The 5095-nt window shown below is 47.6% G+C and overlaps 1 protein-coding gene across 1 annotated transcript in view; it reads left to right on the forward strand.

The window, feature by feature from the left end:
* The first annotated feature begins 210 nt into the window (after window positions 1–210).
* Window positions 211–5095, forward strand: part of CTNNA1 (catenin (cadherin-associated protein), alpha 1, 102kDa) — a 176610-nt gene continuing 171725 nt past the window's right edge. The window contains exon 1 of the mRNA XM_012646360.1: window positions 211–331. The gene's annotated coding sequence lies outside the window, so the exon portion shown is untranslated. The remainder of the gene's footprint in view (window positions 332–5095) is intronic.

Raw genomic sequence — 5095 nt, forward strand, 5'->3', positions numbered from 1 at the left:
AGTAATTCTGGGCTCGGGGGCGGAGAAGACATTCTTTGGGGGTCCTGGCCTGGCCTTGCCAGGCTCCCTTCGCAGTGGGGGCTCTTCCCCAAAGTGGGGGCCGGGAAAGGCCGGGAAAAGCGGGCAGGGCGGCGGCGGGAGGCGCCGGGAAGAGCGAGCCGGAGGGAGGTGCCGGGAAGGGCGGGCGGGGCCGGGGCCCGGCCCGGGCCGCGGGCGGGGGGCGGGGGCGCCTGGCGGCCCATTTCCTCCTCAGAGCCGGACGGGAGGGAGACAAAGCAGTGGCCGTCAGCTTAGGGCCTCCGGAATCCCGCACTCGCCCCACTCGCCGCAGGTAACTCTCTTCGCACCTCCCTTCGCGCGGGCGCGGGCTTCCCAGCCGGGCCGAGAGGGTCCCCTCAGGCCCGGCCGCCCCAAGCTGGGCCCCGCGAGCGGGCGGGGCGCGACCTCTACTGCGGCGCCGCCAGAGTGGGGCGCGGGACTGGCGTCCGGCCGGCGGCCGCTAACCCCCGCGGGGCGCAGGCCTGGGCCCTGGGCGGGCGGGGCTGGCGTTTCCCCGCGCTCGGGAAGTTGAGGGGCCGCGGCGGGTGGAGAAGAGAAGCCACAGGCCCCGCGCAGCCGCGGCGTCTCCTCTCGGAAAAGTTTCTCCCGGTTTCTAAACTTTGTTTCAGTGGCCTCGGTGCGCGCGCCAGCCCCGCGCCGGGCCCCCCGGCCGCCTGCCTTTTGGTCGCGCGTCAGCGCGTCGGTGCCGTGCGGGTGTGTTCGGGGAGCTGAGTTTTGCAGGGAAGTGATTGTTGTGTGATTTTGTGGTTTCTGTCCCCCTCCCCCTCCCCGGCCACTGAAACTTCCCGGTGTGCCCGACCGGACGTTGGCAGAGCCGCAGCGAGCGTGGAAGCCGTAGCTCTGCCTTCTCTGACGCGGGCTGGTTGGTGAGGTGCGCCACACCCGTGGGGACTTCTGGCGTCTACCACGTTAACCTTTACCTTGGGATTACTCAGCCGTCTTGTGCTGGTGGATTGGACGCACTCCGCTCTCAGTCCTAGTTTTCAGGAGTGGCCTGAGAGAAATTTTTTTTGGTGGTTGTTGACTTTTAAAGGAGTGTGCGTGCGTGCGTGTGCAAAGCACTTGTTGGAAAAGACGTTGACTGAATGCCTAACCTTTGCTTGGGAGCAATGGCTTCCCAATAATGCAGGCGGTGGTTGGCTCAAATCCAGGCTTGACACCCTCTTACGTCCTCCGGCATCTTTGTGACTTTGTGTTTGTTTTGTACCGAATTTACAACAATTTAGAAAAGAGTAAGATAGGTGAAGTCTCCAACTAAATTAAGGGCCTTTTGTATTTTTGATGAAGGAAATGCTTACATTATTGTTTTGTTGTGACAGGATAGGCTTTTGGATGAGAGGATATTTTGGGTTTAGCAGTGATTTTTAAAGACTGTACAGATGGGTGTTACTTTAAGAGATGGAATTTGTAAATCAAATTAATTAAGATGTGTTATTTTGTTTTACAAGAGGAATGAGTGGAGAAATTATCCATAGCCTCTAATTATTTACCCTTCTTGATTTTATTGAAAAAATAATTTTTTATCCACTTTCTTAAGGGTTCACAGGTGATTGAGACATGTCCCTCCCCCTAAGGATTCACAGTGTCATAGGGGAGGTACTACACGCCAGGTGTAGCACAAAGCAGACTTACGTGCGTAACAGTACTAATGAGAAAATATTATGTGTGGGTCCAATGTTACACTAACGACAAAAGAAACTCTTGGAGACGTGGAGAGGGGACTAATAAGTTTTATTTGGATAAGTCATGAAAGGCTTCTGGGAGGTGGTGGCTTTCAAATCGCATGAACCGTGATTTGAGTTTTATTAAGTGAAGGGAGTCATGAGAAGCATAAAAGGACCTAGGAATTTGAGGAGTTGTGATATCACTCTCCTGGTTTTCCTTTACTTTTGGCTTGTCTCAGTTTCTCCCTTCCCAACCCCTTCAACCCCTTTCTTTTCATACCCACAGTTCTCCAAAGTATCTCGGTCCTCTTGGTCCACTGATACAGCATCACCTTCATTCCTATCAGGGACATCTCATTCCATATAGTGACTTAGAGGTGAGGGGTGCTCTCACCGTGGGTGCCCCAAGATGGGATTAGCTGCCCTGTGCAGTCTCCTTGTCAACCTTACGTGCTAAAGTCCAAGCCTTTATTTTGAGTGCAGATGTCTCTCCTGACCCACATGGTTACCTGTGCCCTGGGCAGCTCCTTGAGTGTCTCAGGGGCTTCTCAAACACATGTCCAAAATGGGTCTCCTTTCTCTTCTGGAAACCTAAACCAGATGTGAAGATCCAGAGTAACTGCCAGGGTCTTGGAATTTCTTTGAGAAAATAATGTTAGTGTGGGATGTGACAGCCCTGATTGGTGGTTGTGGTGGTGATGGTGTGTGTGCTGGTGAAGATCTGGATAGAGGGACCAGGGTTCTCTGCATGTGCAAAGGTCCTGAGACAGGAAAGACTCTGTGTTTAGAGATCTGAAAGACCTGTGTAGCTTGAATACCCTAGGGGCAGGGGAAGAGACCTCACATGAGATTACCAGAGATGACAGGGCCCTGGTCACAAAGGGCCATGTTTGGGTTTTATTCTTGAGATATAAGAAGCCATTGTAGGGAGTTTCATGATCTGATTTCCTTTTTGAGACGATCGCTCCTGCTAGTGCTTGGAAAGGGCTTGTATTTGTGTGCATGCGGAAGCAGGGAGTTGAGCTAGGAAGATGGTGGGGGTAAAAGTGGTAGGGATGAAGGAAGCTATATTTTGGAGAAATGAGACTAAAATATGAATTGGATGTCGGGGGCCTGGGCTTCTCTGTAAAGTTGTTTCCGCAGTGACCTCCCCTCAACCCCAAGCACGCTTTTATGATGAGCTCTCTTGGTCATATCTCAAGACTCAGCACTTTCATTTCTGGTAGCAAACATCTTAGCACCAAGTGATGTATTACATTGTGCTCTATCTTATTTTTGGTGTCTGTGTTTGCCTTTCATGCTAGAAAGTGAGTCTTGTAAATTCCTTGAAGACAGGGACTGATAGCTTTGGCTCTTGGCTTTGTGTCTGTCTTGGAGGGCAAATTAGATGCTTGTTGAATGAAGGATGAAAATCTTTTCTGTCTGGATTGTGGCTTGTGGGTGGAAAAATGACAGATAAGGCAACAGTCAGATTATGGATGGCCTCAAATACGAAATTGCTATTTTGGGCAAATTGAGAACCATCTCCAACCCATTCTTCTTTTCCACCCAGATCTAATCAGTGACGAAATCCTCTTCATACAATTACACATATCCCTTTTTTTTGTTCTCTACTTCTATTCTAGTTTATATTATTTTCCTTGAACTATGGAAACTATTTGTAGTCCTCTGAATAAATCATTGTTCTGTTGCTTGCTTTGGTGCACTTTTCCTTCTCCCGGACCACCCTTCTTTCTCTTATCCATCTGATGAACCCACCTTAGATGTCACTGCTTCTGGTTTCTCTCTTAGATCTCAGTTCTTCTTGGGTACCTTGTACATCTGTGGTTGCATCTTTTGTACTGTTTAGTAAATATTTTTATGGATGACTTTGTTCCGTCTGTGTCTTCTTGGAAGTGGGGTCTAGGTCTTTATTTTTAGTAAAACTTTTTTAAAAATTGAAGTATAACATGCATGGAGAAAAGTGCTCAGATCATGACACCTGCTCCATGAATTCTTACAAAGTAAACACCGTGCATATCCACTACTCAGACCAAGAAACAGCAGATTACCAGCTCTCCAGAAATCCCTTTGGTCCTTTGTGGTTACTACCTGCCCCTCTGCTGCCTACAGTTTTTTTTTGTGTTTTTTTTGAGACAGAGTCTCACTGTGTTGCCCAGGCTAGAGTGCCGTGGTGTCAGCCTAGCTCACAGCAACCTCAAACTCCTGGGCTCAAGAGTAGCTGGGACTACAGGCATGCGCCACCATGCCTGGCTAATTTTTTCTATATATTTTTAGTTGTCCAATTAATTTCTTTCTATTTTTAGTAGAGACGGGGTCTCGCTCTTGCTGAGGCTGGTCTCGAACTCCTGAGCTCAAACGATCCACCCGCCTCGGCCTCCCAGAGTGCTAGGATTATAGGCGTGAGCCACCGCGCCCGGCCCAGACTTATTTTCAACTGTAAATTGTTGTTAGGCCTATGCATCTGCCAGGCATTTGCACTTATGTTCCTTTGCCATTTTAATGGAATGCTCTATCCTTTTTATTTTTTTCCTTAAGAGTTAGGGTCTCATTCTGTTGCCCATGGTGGAGTACAGTGGTGTGATCATAGCTCACAGCTGGAATGCTCCATCATTCTCTAACAAATGCTGTCCATCTCTGAAAGCTGATAACATGCTTTATTCATGGAAACTTTGATCACTGTTGCTGAAAGTGATCTTTAGTTAATCTGAATTCCTAAAATTTACACCTGATATATGACATTTATGACATTCTCACTCACTATGCTTTTTTTTTTTTTTTTGGTAGCAAAATAGACATAAAAAAATTTACCATTTAAACGTTTCTAAGTGTTGTATGCCTCAGTGTCATTAAGTACATTCACATGGTCATGCAAACATCACCACCATCCATTTCCAGAACTTTCTTCATCTTCCCAAACTGAATTTTGTACTCATTAAACAGTAACTCTCTATTCCCCTTCCCCCACAACCACCATTCTATTTTCTGTTTTTTTGAATTTGACTACTCTAGGTACCTCATAAAAGCAGAATCATACAGTATTTGTTCTTTTGTGACTGGCTTAACATACTGTCTTCAAGGATTTGTCCATATTGTAGCATGTGTCAGGATTTCTTTTTTAAGGCTGAATAATATTCCATTTCCCACTCATCTGTTGAGGGACACGCTTGGGTTGCTTCTGCCATTTCACTATTTTAAATAATGCTGCTATGAACTTGAGTATACAAATACTTGGTCACATCCCTGCTTTCAGTTCTTTGGGGAATATACCCAGAAGTGGAATTGCTGGATCATATGATAATTCTTTTTTTTTTTTGAGACAGAGTCTGGCTCTGTTGCCCTTGCTAGGGTGCCATGGCATCAGCCTAGCT

This window comes from Propithecus coquereli, unplaced genomic scaffold, assembly GCF_000956105.1.
Source record: "Propithecus coquereli isolate 6110/MARCELLA unplaced genomic scaffold, Pcoq_1.0 Scaffold242, whole genome shotgun sequence".
NCBI classification, from domain to species: Eukaryota; Metazoa; Chordata; class Mammalia; order Primates; family Indriidae; genus Propithecus; species Propithecus coquereli.